Source organism: Mytilus californianus, unplaced genomic scaffold (assembly GCF_021869535.1).
Source record: "Mytilus californianus isolate M0D057914Y unplaced genomic scaffold, xbMytCali1.0.p SCAF_10, whole genome shotgun sequence".
In the NCBI taxonomy this organism is placed as follows: domain Eukaryota; kingdom Metazoa; phylum Mollusca; class Bivalvia; order Mytilida; family Mytilidae; genus Mytilus; species Mytilus californianus.
The window spans coordinates 47,895,147-47,912,585 of NW_026262582.1; positions in this window are offsets into that span (position 1 = coordinate 47,895,147).

A 17,439-nucleotide genomic window follows, 5' to 3' on the forward strand; every position below is an offset into this window, starting at 1 on the left:
AGAAACGGCTCGACCACCTTTTTCTCCAGTTTCGTAGCGAGTTCAAATACGTTTAATATTTTCCTTCAATGTACGATTATTTTTTTTCATCCAGCAATTTAACATTTACGCGTAAGTGTATATATATTTTTTTTTTCCCAACCGTTGGATTTATTTCTTAATGAAATCAGCACAACTTAAAAGGGGACCGCGATTAGGACCCCAAATTGAACTGTGACGTAAACAGTAATTTGATTATAACTGTCGCTCACAACAAAAGTGGGATATCAGATGACTATATATAAACGTATACAGTTTATGTTATCTGTCAACATGTAGTTGTATAGTAGAAAGGTTGTTTGCAGGATAAATATAGATTCTTTCATTTGTAACAGTGGATTATCGGATTTATCCAATCAAGATAGTAAAAATATCGAATTTAAAAGTCCGAGTCTTGGCGAGGGCTTGAACATTGAAAATTTAGATATCGAGATTGGATAAATCCGATAATCCACGAGTAACTGTGTAATAAGTTAATTAACAAAGATACCGAACTCTCAGGAAAATTCAAAACGGAAAGTCCCTAATCAAATGGCAAAATCAAAAACTCAAACACATCAAACGAACGGAAAACAACTGTCATATTCCTGACTTGGTACAGGCATTTCCTTGTGTAGAAAATGGTAGATTAAACCTGGTTTTATAGCTAGCTGAACATCTTACTTGTATGACAGTCGCATAAAATTCCATTACATTAACAACAATGTGTGAACGAAACAAACTGACATAATAGGAAAAAATGTCAAAAATAGGGATACAGCAGTCAACATTGTCATTGACTGTGTTATAATCTTAATCACTATAAAACAAACAAATATGTCAACAGAGAAAAACAAAATAGCATATAGACAAAGCACATAAGCAAAAATGAAAGACAAGAATACAAAAAATGACCATAGCACAATAACACAACGACGGGATGTATAAGTACAGAGCCACGCCAAAAGAGTCTGTTTGTCTAATGAAATAACATAATTATATAATAAATTGACAGTTTTGATAAACGAAAATCCCATTCGAGAGCTTTCCGCATTCCACAAAGTTGTCAATTTCTCTAACACCTGTTAGCACATTCTATTCGTCCAGTGAGCTGATAAAGGTTATGATCCTTAAACTCAGTCAATCATCTTCTGAGATCATCGGCAACCACACGTTGATTAAAGTTTGTTTTATAATGTTTCCAGAAAGGGTTAAATTGCCATAGGTTGACTCTTAGCAATGTCAAGGTTACAGGAAGATTCTTTTTTTTTTTCACAAAATATTTATTTAACGTGTAAAATTTTGATTGGAGTATGTTTGATGGTTTAAGTTGAATATTTCTATGTAACATTTACAGCAAAGAAAATTTTGACATTCTACTGTCCACATGCAAAAACCAAAATGGGAACGCGTTTCAAACTATAATTCACCTAAAGGAAGTCCAAGTTAAATCTTGTCACACAGAAGACCATTGTTGTAGGTACATGTATCCAAATCGAGATTATCGCAGCCATTACCAATCAAACGATCCAGTACACGTGTGATGCATGTACAATTTAATAGTCAACCTTAGAACCTTCGGTTCTTTTCATTTTACTTTATTTTCATACAAATCCAGCCATGTTTTCTATTGCACGGAATAAATGCCTTGCGGTGGTTACATATTCGAATGCATACATGAAATAAAAGATTGTACATTTTACATCTGATATTATATATACCTGATTCATTTGAAAGTTATAATGGTTTTTACATTTCAATATTGTAGGTGTTCCGAAGACGACGAGAACACATATTCTGGTGCACACTGCGAAAATAAAACTTCAAAGTTGTTTTCTGATCTAAAATACATAATTGCTGCGGCAGCTGGTTGGTTCACCGCTGTTCTGTTAATTATCGCCGTCATATGTTGTATGTGCAGACAGAAAAAGGGAGACAAGAAGGCCCGATGCGATAATGAAAATATGTGAGTTTTCTGCAAGATCTTTTTTCAGTTTTCGTGAAAAAAAGTTCTTATTGATTTGGTCGATATTACTATATCGATCAGAATTAGATTGTTAGTTTCTGTTGGCTTTTATGATGTATAATACTTAATTTAGCTATATTAAATTCACCGTGTAGAACGCTACATGCGGGGTATTTGCTTTGTTTGACAAGGGGTACGGATTTCGAAGCGGAGAAAAACGATCACTTTAAGTAAAAATATCAGATTTTCCTTTTTTGAGAACTATTTTCATCAAATGATGTATTTCACGAAATGTACCGACCCATAATATATTCCCAGCATGCAGAATCAGACGTCAAAAGAGGTCTTTTTTCTCAGACACCCCTCCTCAGTTTTCTGTGTCGTAGATTTGAGACTTCAAATGCAAGTTGCAGGATAAAAACTACTTTTCGGCGAACTATTTCCGTACTTTTTGTTTGAGAAAACAGAGCTCTTTTGACGTCAGCTTCTGCTTGCTGGGTCGGTACCTTCCGTGCAATACACCATTGACTGCTTTTTTTTTTGCTTTATAACCGCCACCCCATGTCAAATCTGGCCAACGCCCCGCATGTGACGTTCTACGTTATCAGTAAATCGTGTGCTCTACAAGGATCACCAGTCCTTCTCCTTTTATCTGATACCTTAATTACTAAAATGTATGCTACATAGTTTAAGATTTACCCTTATGCGTAGGAACTAATTTGTTTTAAATATGTACTACCTTCCAGTATGTTCTTTTTTGACCGGGTGGTGTAACATCTACTACATAGTCTATCCAAATTATTTTTGCAAAGAATACCGCTCAAGCCGGTGCTAGGTGCCGTCTTTAACTTGCATTGAGATGAGAGTTTTTTCCCCCGTGTTGAAGGCCTCACAGTGACTTTAAGATGATGAGATGAAGAACAGCAATAAAAGCGCTGTTCCTTTGCTTTTTGTGTGTGTTTTTTTTTTACTGTGCATGTACTGATTTTGTGTCATGGATGAATACCAAATATCCTTTGATTTTCTATTACACGGTGAAATTGGAATGCAACCTGTATTCTATTTCAATATTTGTTCACTTCCTGTTGCATCAACATGTATCTGTCAGTTACGTGAAAGAGTAATTTGTTCCCAATAGCTATAGGAATTGCTTTTTACCACGAGTTGATAAAAATCTGTTATGGTATAAGTTTTCAATATCTGAAATGCATTTAAAATGGCTTCAAAATAGATAAACCAAAAGGTATTACAGAAAGTTAAGAATTACCCAAAACGAAAATGTGTTATTTGGAAAATGAAATTTTCTATGAATTAAAGTATTATGAAGGGAAATCAAGTCACTCCTTATTTTGAAAATAAACTTGGTTGTTTTTCTATTGTTTTTTTAGACATGAGCAAGAGAATTTGAGTTATAACCATCCTATGGGACTTTTGAGGCGTCAAAGAGTTCCATCAAACCTTTACTTAACAGATGCTAGTAGAGATGACAGCTATTCTATTGATTATAGAAATAGGCATACCTATATGGAAGGCACTATGGATAGAAATAATGTAAGCATCTAAAAATTAATGTTGCTCTTGCTTTTGTTTTAGTGTTAAACTTTGTGCCTTTGTATTTTTCGACGTCTGTCTTGTTTTTTCTAGGAAAATTCTTATCCATCTATTGTCCTGAAAAAAAATGCTACAATCCTAAAATTTTATGTTCTGTCATGTTTTAGAGCTAGAAACTTTACATGACCGATGGATAGCGAATTTGGGAATGTTTTGTGGTTAGCTAAGAGTCAAACTCGCTTTTTATACGCCCGTTTACGGTAGTTTTTGGTATACCGTTGTCCGTCCGTCCGTCTGTCCGTCCGTACGTCCGTCGTCCGTCCGTCCGTCGTCAACATGTCGGACAATAACTCAAAAACGCTTTAGTCAATTTGCATGAATAATTGGTGAATTGTTTATATCTATTGACGTGAGCTCCCATTTCGTTTTTTATAAATTTTAGATTTTAAGTTTCTGAGTTATGGGGTTTTATTCCTTAAAAAGAGGGATTTTCCAGTTTTCGGACAATAAATCAAAACACTTTCACTAATTTGTAAGAAACTTTGGTGAATTGTTTATATCTATTGACATGAACTCCCTTTCGATTTTACGTTTCCGAAGTATGGGATTTTATTCAATAAAAAGACGGGGGATTTTTCAGTTTTCGGACAATAACTCAAAAATGCTTTCAGCAGATTTTGATGATTTTTTGGTGAATTGTTTATATCTATTGACGTAAGCTCCCTTTTGATTTTTATAAATTTTAGATTTTACGTTCCCGAGTTGTGGGATTTTATTAAAAAAAATGGGTGATTTTCCAGAGCAGTTTTCATGAAACTTTGGTGACTGGTATATATCTATTAAGATAACCTCCCTTTGGTTTTTTCATAAATTTCTGATATGACATTGAGAAGTTATGTAACTTCATTCTTTGAAAAAGCGACGAGCATATCGTGCGTTCATGGCGCAGCTGTTTATTAAATATTATTATTATTATTATTATTAAAATTGTTATTATTAGAATTATTATTAATAATATTATTATTTCAAAATTAAAATATATTTCAACACTAATAATTCCTCATCAGTTAATTTGATTTATTAACGCATTTTATGTGAAGCTGGGTCAATCTAATTAACAACCGATCTCTATTTTTAATTAGATTGTAGCAGGGTTTGTTATTTTTAGGAGCACCTGAGCCCTTGATTTTGGTAAGGTTCGTGTTTCTCTGTCTGTACTTTTCTTTGTGTTGTGGACTTTGTATTCAATTTTTCGTCATTGTTTGTTTCGGCGCTCTCAGTTTCTCTTAGACTAATGAGTTTATATTATGTTATTATTTAACCAAGAATTATTCGTCGGTATCCCTTGTCATAAACTTGCATTTGTTCGATGTCGATCATAATAATGGCCTACAATCATGGAAATCTTTTTCTATCCAATAATAACATTTCAAGCATATTCTTTTTTATAATATAAAAATAAGAAAATATGGTATGATTGCCAATGAGGCAACTCTCCACAAGAGACCAAATGACACAGAAATTAACGACCGTGTGCTATGCCATGATACGGGTATCGACAGATTGTAGAGCCATGAATGTGCATATGTATATAAAAGAAATGTTTAGTTTGATTTCAATTTACTGATAACAAAGTCGATATTAATACCAATAAAAAAGAATATTCAAAGATCTAATTACAGTGTTGAATTGGGAACCTTTCAGAATAAGTTTATTAAAAGGATCGATAAGTTTACCATATCTAAATTTCCGGGCTCGGTAATGTCTGGAAAATTTTTAAATAAAAAGAAAAAAGTCAAAACTTTGTGTTTAATATAACAATGCACATATATTAGAATTGAATAATTATTTTAGAGTATTAAGACATCACCTTTTGTTGATATTAAATAAAAGAAATGAATACTTATTTTTTGGTAATTTTTACTGGGGTGTAAAAGTGTTGACTGAAGCACATATTGTATGAAGCGCGGAAGCGCTTAATTCTGAAATGTGTCCACGATCAACACTTTAACAACCCTATCAGATTACTATGATAAGCATTTATTTCTTATAATTATATTTTTGTGCTAAGACTATGAAAACAAGTTTTATCAAGTTTTTCTTTTATTTACCTGTCCACTTTTTTGTGGAAGCACGTTTCATTTAGAATGTAACAGTTCATTTTGAAATGAAGGTTAATTCTTGAATGACACGCGATTGTTGTTAGCCTATCAAACTAACCGATTCTCGTGACACATACATGTAATGTAATTATTAGAAAGTATACGCTTTCTCACATGTCTTATTACGTGTGTGTTATAGTCAATGTCAAATTCATTTAATGCCAATCTTAATTACTCGATTAAATATATTTTAGATATATAATGAAAATACATCTGATGGGGAAGACGATATTGACTACATTCCAGATTTCTGCAACAATGCGATATTTGAAAAAGAGGTAAAACCAAAAATTTCAATTTTAAAAGACGAAGTTTCAAAAAAAGTGAATTTGAATACTAGTATATTGAACAGCTGAATCATATTTATACGCTTTAGTATATTATTTTTAGCAAGTTAGAGAATAAAATGATGTCGATAGTAGCTGTTTTAAATTTAAAGGAATCCCAACTACACATAAATGTAGATATTTACGTACTGGTAAACCTCGTTTGTAGTTGTAGCATGCCGTATCTTAATGTTTTTCGTCATTTTGAGAATTTGATTTCAAATGTTATATGGCAGACTTTTATTGTTTCGTTTATACTTATTCATAGCTTGTTTACACAAGGGATGGTTCAGAACTTTACATATTGAAAAGACACATGCATTGTAATGAATAATATATTTTGACCGTTAAGTGTCTTTTTGGTTTTTGTCGTTAGATTGCTGTCATGGTGGTGTTTATCCTATAGTCACATTGTCTTCATAATGTATACTTTACACAAAAACAAATGCTACGATGAAGACTTTTCATAAAATTGAAATGAACCGAGACAACAATGGATGCCTGATCTAACTATCATTTGAAATAATCATTGATTGATTGGTAATTGCTTAACTCTCAGTATAAATTAACAATTAGTGCAATAGTATAAATGTGGTATGATTTCCAATGAGTCAACTATCCACAAGAGTTAAAATAAAGTTGTTGTTAGCAATAATCAGCCAGCATATGACCTTCAACAATATAACACCTATTCCGTCTAGTCGGCTTCAAAAAGTACCGACATGAAAAATGAAGAATAATTCACATTGGAAAACTAAAAGCCTTATTTATAACAAAATAATTACGAAACACAAATATGACAGACATGGAACATCGACGACCACTGTACTACAGGCTCATTACTTGTGGCAGGCACATAAATAACGTGTCAGGCTTAAATGGTTTATGAGCGCTCAACCCTCTCCTTACCTGGGACAGTGGTGTAACAGCACACCACAAGAACAAACTGTTAGCATCAGTTGCTATTGGGCTAGATCAAATGATCGGTACGAGGCAGAAAAAACTCAAGCATAAAATTATAGACACAAGCACCGAAATGAGTTTGTTTTAAAAGATAGGGCAACTCTGATAAAGCGATGGTAATATTGACTGCCATAAGAAAAAGATAGTACTAGACAGTAATTACACATTGAAGGCCATTTTCGTAATCATCAGACAGCTGTGTGTGCAAAGGGTCTTTAAATTGCACACAGCGTAAAACTTTCCCAACACAATGCATGGAATTGAGCTTCCTCATTTCCTTCCAGAAGTGGCTGTGTGTATTTCACATCCCGAACTGTCAAACGAATGCTTTTCAATATAAAAAATGGTAGCATACGCTATAAATTTATTTCTTTGGGATACCACACGGTATAGTTTGTTAATAGTGAACAAAAAGGTAAAACATGCTACACAGAGAAACAAGTGAGCAGTATGCTGGAGTTTCTCATGGACAACATATTTGTTGAATTTGGAGGTAAATTTTTTCCACAAATTGTCGACATTCGTATGGGAACGAACTGTGCGTCTTTCTTTGACGACCTCTTCTTATTTTCATATGAGTGGGAGTTCCTTCAGACACTTGTCAAAATCAAGAAGAACAAAGAAGCCAGATCATTTAATTTCACATTCAGATATATTGATGATGTTCTTTCCATAAACAATCCAAATTTTTCTGATTGGGTTCCATTAATATATCCTCCATAACCACAAATTTAAGGAACAACAGACACGGTTTCCTCCGCATCATCTTCAGACTGTTTCCTCATATTTGACATAAGCGGTCATCTCAGTACCAGAATCTATGACAAACGAGACGATTTTAATTTTTAAATTATCAATTTCCTCCACCTTAGTAGCAATATACCAAATTCACCTGCATATAGGATATACATTTCCTAACTCATTCGGTATTCACAAGCTTACAGCTTCTACTCAGACTTTGTTAAACGTCACCAGTTTCTGAGCAGAAATTTTGAGAACCAAGGTTATGTTAAACATGTCATATCCAGAAATCAACGCCATTTTGTTTTTTTACTATTATACTGAATAAAAAAATCGGATACGGGTCACGGAAATTATATTGAAATGATAGGGAATTTTGAAAAAAAATGTCTGTTTTAACTTTAATTTAAGTGATAGACAGGTTGCGGGGACAGAAAATAAATATACACATCAATATACACCATTTAAACGAAACATAATAACTGTCGTTGCAAAAATCAAGGTTCCTGAGCTATTTTAAAAATCGAAGCGAGAGGCTTTTAACATTGCAGTATAAAATACAGGCTAAAATGGCTGAAACGTCAAATTTGCAAACTTCGTGTTGAAAATTGGCTAACAAGGTCATTACAAATCCAGGTTGCGGGAATGAACTTGAAACTTGAATGTCCAAAGAATAAGCAAGTTCAAACCTTGTATGTGTAGTCGTTGAACTCTAGGTTCCCACGTAAAGTTAAAATGCCCCTATTTCAAGAAGAATAAACTCACGAAAACAAGAAAAATTCACTAAATTCGCGTTCATTGTTTTGATTTTGACCGCCTGACAACTTTACGGACATATCAGAGTGATTATAAACAAGGCCTCTGTGACGGGCAACTTATAATATCCGTGTTTTAAAGATTTTCATGATATCAAGCCAGTCCAGTTCAAACTTTTATCACGTGGTACAATTCTCATTTACATATTATGAATATTAATTAGCAAAAGTACTACTAATTTCAGGCTATGTTAAAGAACGTCTCCTTTTTCTAAAAAAGTTCATCGGAAGATACCAAAACCTTGTTGATAAGTATTCCGTATCAACTTTACAAATAATACATGATGGTCTTGATGTATAGATTCTAGGTACTGACGTTGTTTATCATCTTAATTACGTGTTATAGTGTTATTTTATTTGTCTTTGTAAATTATTAACGTTTACTGTTTGGTCCATTTTTGGTAATATCCTTTTGGCGTGGCTCGGTACTTGTACATCATGCCATAGCGTTGTTGTGTTGTGGTAATTTTTTGTATTCTTGTCCTTCATTCTTGTGTATGTGCTTTGTCTCTATGCAATTTTGTTTTTCTTTGTTGACATATTGGTTTTTTTTATAGTGAATGAGATTATAACGCAATGTTGACTGCTGGACCCTTATTTTTGACATTTTTACCAATTATGTCTGTTTGTTTTGTTCACACATTGTTGTCAATATAATAGATTTTTTTGCCACTGTCATAAAAGAGAGAGGTTTAGCTAGCTTTAAACCCAGGTTTAATCCACCATTTTCTACATAAGGAAATGTCTGTACCAAGTCTGGAATATGACAGTTGTTTTCCATTCGTTTGATTTGTCTGAGCTTTTGATTTTGCCAATTGTTAAGATACTTTCCGTTTTTAATTTTCCTTGGAGTTCGGTATTTTTGTTGTTTTACTTTTCACGTTACACGTGGCAAGGGTTCTGATGCTAAACGAGAGACGTCTATATATTTTTTTTTTCTTTTTTCGTTTGTTGTGCTCACTCGACAAAAAAACTTCCTATTATAACTCGCATCTGTTATTTTACATTGCCAATATGCAGAAAAGCTGATGATTGGTTCCTTAACTCAAAGTTTTGGCCCTAGAAATCTGAAAATTTGTAACCGCGGTAATGGTTGATGAACACATATGGTACAATGTCAAATTATTTCCGTTTAAAAGATTTTCACCATTTGCATCATCAGTGATGTATATGTGACATCAGGAAAGTAGGTGAATTTCATTAAAATATGATGTTGTTGCATAAGGAGTGATAACAAATGATAGTTTTCTGAATAATTTAAAGTGGCGTCATCCCACGCAGACCAAATATTTTGCTGAAACGTTTTTTATGTACTATATATTTTCATTTTCAACAAATATTTCAATTGCCGAGGGGTAGTGTTCCATAGGAAATCATGAAAAAAGGTCAAAAAATGGACTTATTTGAAATATATTCCTACTTCAGGCTATTAAAGTTGTAAATATGAAGCAGATATATTAATAAAATTGAGAATGGAAATGGGGAATGTGTCAAAGAGACAACAACCCGACCATAGAGCAGACAACAGCCGAAGGCCACCAATGGGTCCTCAATGCAGCGAGAAACTCCCGCACCCGGAGGCGTCCTTCAGCTGGCCCCTAAACAAATATGTATACTAGTTCAGTGATAATGGACGTTATACTAAACTCCAAATTATACACAAGAAATTAAAATTGAAAATGATACAAGACTAACAAAGGCGAGAGGCTCCTGACTTGGGACAGGCACAAAAATGCGGCGGGGTTAAACATGTTTTTGAGATCTCAACCCTCCCCCTAAACCTGTAGCCAATGTAGAAAAAACCAACGCACAACAATACACACAGTAAAACTCAGTTTAAGAGAAGTCCGAGTCCGATGTCAGAATAGGAAACAAAAAAAAATAAACAAAATGACAATAATACATAAATAACAACAGACTAGTGGCAGATACTGACATGCCATCTCCAGACCTCAATTAAACTGATTTAAAGATTATGTCTTCATCATATGAATATCAGGCACAATCCCTTCTGTTCGGGGTTTAGTATTATACCATCATAAAATATATGAGAAGAACATAACCCGTGTTATGCCAACAACTGGTTTTAGAATAAATATGTTTAATTCCGATGCAAAGTCCCTATAAGTGAATCAATATTAAAGCAAAAATATGCAATCTTTAATGACCTGACGACAGTATCGTTTGTTTAAAGGTTTTGTTAGCTTTTGAGGTGAATACTGACATTTTTGTGCTTTGTAAAGAATATTACCATAACAGATTGGATGTGAAATACCCGATCGTATAAGATGTCTGCATGTTGAGTTATATTTACGAATGATGTCCTTATACGGATGCAATTTAGTTAATGTTTTGACTAGTTTATGATATCGAAAACCCTGGTGTAATAATTTTTCAGTAATACATAAATTTCTCTCGCTAAAATATAATACGTTGTTACATACACGAGCGAATCGTACAAGTTGAGATATATAAACACCATAAGATGGGGACAAGGGAACGTCACCATCTAAAAATGGATAATTAACGATAGGAAATGAAAAATAATCTCTTTTATCATAAATTTTTGTATTAAGCTTCCCGTTAATGATATAGATATCAAGATTGAGGAAAGGACAGTGGTCATTGTTAGTATTAGCTTTATTTAAAGTAAGTTCAACAGGATAAATTTCTTCAGTATACATACTGAAGTCGTCATTATTGAGAGCCAATATATCATCCAAATATCTAAAAGTATTATTAAATTTTTGTATCAGATGTTGTTTCGATGGGTCTTTGCTGATTTTAGTCATAAATTGTAACTCATAACAATACAAAAACAGGTCCGCAATAAGTGGTGCACAGTTAGTCCCCATTGGAATTCCGATAACTTGACGATATACGGAATCTCCAAAGCGAACAAAAATGTTATCAAGTAAAAATTCAAGGGCAGATATGTTATCAAAGCATGTCCAATTGACATAGTTCTTTTGTTTGTTGCTACTAAAAAATGACCTAAAGAGTTTGAACATAATATGTATTCGCATTCCGACCTTTTAAATGCCCATTTAATTAGGTGTGTGAATTTTTTCTTAATAAGAATATGAGGCAAAGTGGTATATAGGGTAGAAAAATCAAAACTTTGATCAGATTCAAAATCACCAATATATGCATGCAATTTATCAAGTACTTCCAACGAGTTTTTGACACTCCAAAAGTAGTTAATTCCACTATTTTCAAAGGCCTTATTTGAACAATTTATTATTAGATTTTTGATTGTACCAAGTGTACTAGTAAGTAAAATAGACAATTTAGTAGTGGAACAAAGACTTGAAGACGAAATAAATCTATATTTGTAAGGTGATTTGTGTAGCTTTGGAAGCCAGTACATAGTTGGGACTTTCATTGTATTTGGTTCTGCTTGTAAAGAAGTAGCTAATAGTTTATGTTTGTTACAGATATCGTTTTCTGAAAATGAAGTCAGTTGGAATGTTGGTGAATTCGTGATTTCCTTTTGCAGAACCTCAATGTAAAATTTACGTCAAACTATATAAGATATTATTAGCAGCTTTATCAGCCGGGACAAAACAAATTCCTCGGCTAGTTCTTTTAGTTTATGTTTGATACGAGAAATAGGATTTGTATGGTTGTTGTTAAGAGTAAAATGTTCTTTAAAATGTTGTATACGTATATCAACTATCTTCATTACTGAATTAAAAAAAGAGTCCAAAGATTTTTTGTCAACTTTTTCCCGTTTTATCCATTTCAAACAGTAAGCACGAAGTGAGTCGTGGATGATATTACTACACTCATTCCAATTAATAATTGACAGGGGACGATATTTAGGTCCTTTCCTGAGGAATGATTTTAAATGGAAATGGGGAATGTGTCAACGAGACAACAACCCGACCATAGAGCAGACAACAGCCGAAGGCCACCAATGGGTCCTCAATGCAGCGAGAAACTCCCGCACCCGGAGGCGTCTTTCAGCTGGCCTCTAAACAAATATGTATACTAGTTCAGTGATAATGGACGTCATACTAAACTCCAAATTATACACAAGAAATTAAAAATTAAAAATGATACAAGACTAACAAAGGCCAGAGGCTCCTGACTTGGGACAGGTGCAAAAATGCGGCGGGGTTAAACACGTTTTTTGAGATCTCAACCCTCCCCCTATACCTCTAGCCAATGTAGAAAAAACAAACGCACAACAGTACGCACAGTAAAACTCAGTTAAAGAGAAGTCCGAGTCCGATGTCAGAATAGGAAACAAAAGAAAATAAACAAAATGACAATAATACATAAATAACAACAGACTACTAGCAGTTACTGACATGCCAGCTCCAGACCTTAATTAAACTGATTGAAAGATTATGTCTTCATCATATGAATATCAGGCACAATCCCTCTTGTTAGGGGTTTAGTATTATACAATCATAAAATATATGAGAAGAACATAACCCGTGGCATGCCAACAACTGGTTTTAGAATAAATATGTTTAATTCCGATGCAAAGACCCTATAAGTGAATCAATATTAAAGCCAAAATATGCAATCTTTAATGACCTGACAACAGTATCGTAACTATATCCCTTCCTAATAAGTATGTTTAAAGGTTTTGTTAGCTTCTGAGGTGAATACTGACATTTTTGTGCTTTGTAAAGAATATTACCATAACAGATTGGATGTGAAATACCCGATCGTATAAGATGTCTGCATGTTGAGTTATATTTACGAATGATGTCCTTATACCGATGATAAAATATAGTATATGTTTTGACTTGTTTATGATATCGAAAACCCTGGTGTAATAATTTTTCAGTAATACATAAATTTCTCTCGCTAAAATCTAATACGCTGTTACAGACACGAGCGAATCGTACAAGTTGAGATATATAAACTAAGCTTTTTTTGTTATACTTTCAAACAATACATGTAGTAATACATACATACATTAGATTTTTTTTTTATACTTTCAAACAATACATGTAGTAATACATACATACATTAGATTTCCTCAAACAATTGAAAAATACACGTTAAAAGTGCCGTTTATTTGGTTATTGCCTTTATTCCGCACAACGCATGTTAATCCATAAAGCATCAACTCATATTCAGTATACGTTTACTTTGAAACAAAATTAGTTTTAATTTGCTTTGAACTAGCTTTCAGTAACTGTGAGTACTCTTAGGTGGGTATTTGGTGTCTTTAGTCTATTTGTTAGTTGTTTATTGTGTTTTGTGTCGATCTGATGAGTCAAACCTACCTGCACTTTGTTTTATGTTGTGTTGTTAACCACTGTCCCCGGTTACGGAAGGGCTTAGTTCTCACAAACTTGTTGTTATTCGCAGTCTGTTATACATGTTTACGTTTAAATTGATTTATACTTAAATATGATCTTGTTTTCTTGTTTGAATTGTTGCCGGGGCCTTTTATTGCTATTATACTGTATGAACTTTGTTCAATGTTGAAGGCTGTACTGTATCCTATAGCTGTTTACGACCACGCCATTAAGTTTTAGGCGAATAGTTGCCTCATTGACAGTCATGTCAGATCTTCTAGTTTTTATATTTTCTAATGGTAAAAGTCGAATTCAGTCAGTGGTAATATAAAAAGTATTAACCATATATCAGATTAACAACATAACAGTTGGCAAGTCAAATATCTTCATCTGTTATCATATCAATTTTAATTATTGTTCTATATTGTAAATTCTCAATCTGGAGCTGATTATTGTTTGATTGTCAATTCAAGATCTTTCATGTTTTCAAAAGCGTGCTTAGATAGTGGGTTTTTTTAATCACCAAAATGACTTCGGAAGTTTGTAGTTGCTTATGGTTGTGTTCTCTTATAAATTTTCGAATCACAATTTGTTAGCAAGGTCAAAGTGGTATGAGGTATTTTAAGTAAAGAGATAAACTAATTGTATGCTCATTCTCAAAGAACCCCGCAATGTTAAGTAATCCACTAAAATGGACATGACATCGGACAAAGCGTTCTATACGATAGGACTTAACTTATAAGCGATATTGATTTTCTCCAAGATTCGTTACCTCAGTCAAATTTGCTTGGTTCCAATGTTACCAAGATTTCAATAAAAGAACAAGATTCCAAATAAGTGATTGAACCAAACAACAGTGAGAAGGAATAGTTTATTTGTCAGATATTGAAAGTTTTCTAATCTTATACACGTTACAACTTCAGTTATGCTATTATCAATTTTCACCTATTTATTATCCAGTTATGCTATTATCAATTTACATCCATTTATTGTCCATCAAACGGCGAAGTAGGTCATTGTCTTCGGGAATCTGTTAGCTAGTAGTTACTGCGGTCAGATTCTTGTTATTACAGAATATTACAATCAGAGTTATATCGACTCTCAATGTATGGTACTGGTTGGCGGTAACAAGTTCCAAAACATTCTTTATGAAATGAATGTTTTTGAACTTGTTTAGTGGCGGACTTTGTAAGCTGCACCAGTACCGATGAACTTGATATATCACTGTATTATTATTTAATTTAGAACATTAATCCATGTAATCTTCATTTCCACCTCAAACGTAGTTTCTCATGTTGATTTTGGACATCTGTTGCCAGGGTTCAATTCATCACCCCATTATTTCAAAATTTCATTTCATTTTAGTTTTTATTTGAATTTTGAATTTTATTTGCATCTAATTTACGGTTGTCCAAAGACCCTTTGTTTGTGGGTTGGTAACCGACAGAAGCCATGATCTTACTTTGCCAATAAAATATATTTTGACTTTGATAACGTCTTCTCTCTTACAATTCGATTTAAAGGGCTTGACCGTTAAATTGCGTTATCAGTGGAAAGTAAGCCTTGCGACAGTTCATGTACAGGTCAATGTCACGCGCATGTCTTAATTCGATTACACGGCATTTCAATTTTAACAGCTATAGCACTCCTCACACTATTCTGAATGCACGGTCTGTTAGGAAGTAACTGAATATATCTAAGGTCAGATTGTTGAGTTTATTGTACGCATAATTAATGTAAACCCACCCATCCCTCCTCTTTTAGTTTTTCAAAACTGCTGTTTTATGTCTTATTTTACAAAGTTCTGCTTGTCTCTAACTCCAACATAGAACTCCTTTTACGGCTTCTGGATTTACAACTCTTCGACAGTCTATAAACACAATTAACCACAGTACGACGTCCATCTGACGAGTGATAACGGATTAACAGTCATAGTGTACCGATAAATAATGTTATGACAGTCTTTTAGAAGAGTTCATCACTAGGTTGGACTTTATAGGCTGCACCAGTACCGATGAACTTGATTTATCACTGTATTAATATTTAATTTAGAACATTAATTAATGTAATCTTCATTTCCACCTCAAACGTAGTTTCTCATGTTGATTTTGGACATCTGTTGCCAGGGTTCAATTCAGTACCCCATTATTTCAAAATTTCATTTCATTTTATTTTTTATTTGAATTTTGAATTTTATGTATCTATTTTATTTGCATCTAATTTACGGTTGCCCAAAGACCCTTTGTTTGTGGGTTGGTAACCGACAGAAGCCATGATCTTACTTCGGCAATAAAATATATTTTGACTTTGATAACGTCTGATCTCTTATAATTGTCAATATCTATGTTGTCTTTGTTGCTATTCATATTGTTGCTATCACAGCCATGTTTTATTATTATTTCAGTTTAATATAAAAAGACCACAAATAAGAAGTGAAAGTATACCCGTCTTTAACAATTTCGGGAGGTATGTTTTACAAGATTTTATAGTTTCAAATCAGATCTTATTTAAACTGTTTCAATTCAAACTATTATTGATTTTTTGTTTCAATTCAGCGTTTCATATTATTAAGGACTCAAATAGTTTAATTATACAAATAAGGAGATGTCGTTTGATTAACAAATGAATCGACTATCTACCAAAGTTCAAATGAAGTGGGTGTAAGTAATTATAATATTGTGCGGCCTTCAACAATGAAAATACCCATACAGTATAGTCAGCTATAAAAATGAGAATAACTTCACCCCATTGTTTGAATTTCTATTAATGAGACGCTATTTCAAGAATACTTCTGTCATGTCTTGCTATATGCTGGTTTTAACATAGGTTGGCATTTCATTAATCAATGTATTTCCGACGAATGATTGCGAGATGTAAAAATGTTAACAATTTATGTTTAAATGAGCATACATCATGGCACGATAGAACTATTTCGATTTTAATTCAATATTCAGATATTTTGACGTCGGAAGGGACCTACAAAACACCTTCGAAAAGACACCAATTTGGGTTTGTTGAAGCCAAAACGTTATTAAAAACTGGCCGTGTTACGGTTAAAATCACAAATACATGTAATCTTACTTTTAGAATGATTTTCCGAGCGACCAACACCAACCAAAACGTCCATTTTGATATTTTGCATGCATTTTCAAAATACAACTGATATTGTAATTCTAATTTTGACGTCACGCACGTACAACCTATGTTCGAATTAAACCATAGCGTTGTTAACAAAGCGAAAGAAAGAACACCATACTAGAATAAGACACCACAACGTTTTGGTGTACGCCTTCAAAGTTATAACCTACCATGCATTACATCTGAAACGTCGAAATGCAAATTAGTTGCATTTGTAAGGCAGCATGGATGCTTTTGTTTAAAAAGACAAGAAGATGGATAAATAGATGATGGATGTTTAGTGTTCTGATGACTATCTTTCTTCCATATCAATGACGATAACATTTACCTATGCTTAGATATGAACCGTTGGAATGAAAACAAAAATCCGTTACAGATTGGAATTAACGTCTTACATGTAGGTATTCACCGAATGAAAATAAGGCGTCCGTTTGAAAAACAGAGTTCTATAAAAACACATCGAAGTTCTGTATAATCCAACAACAACTGCATACT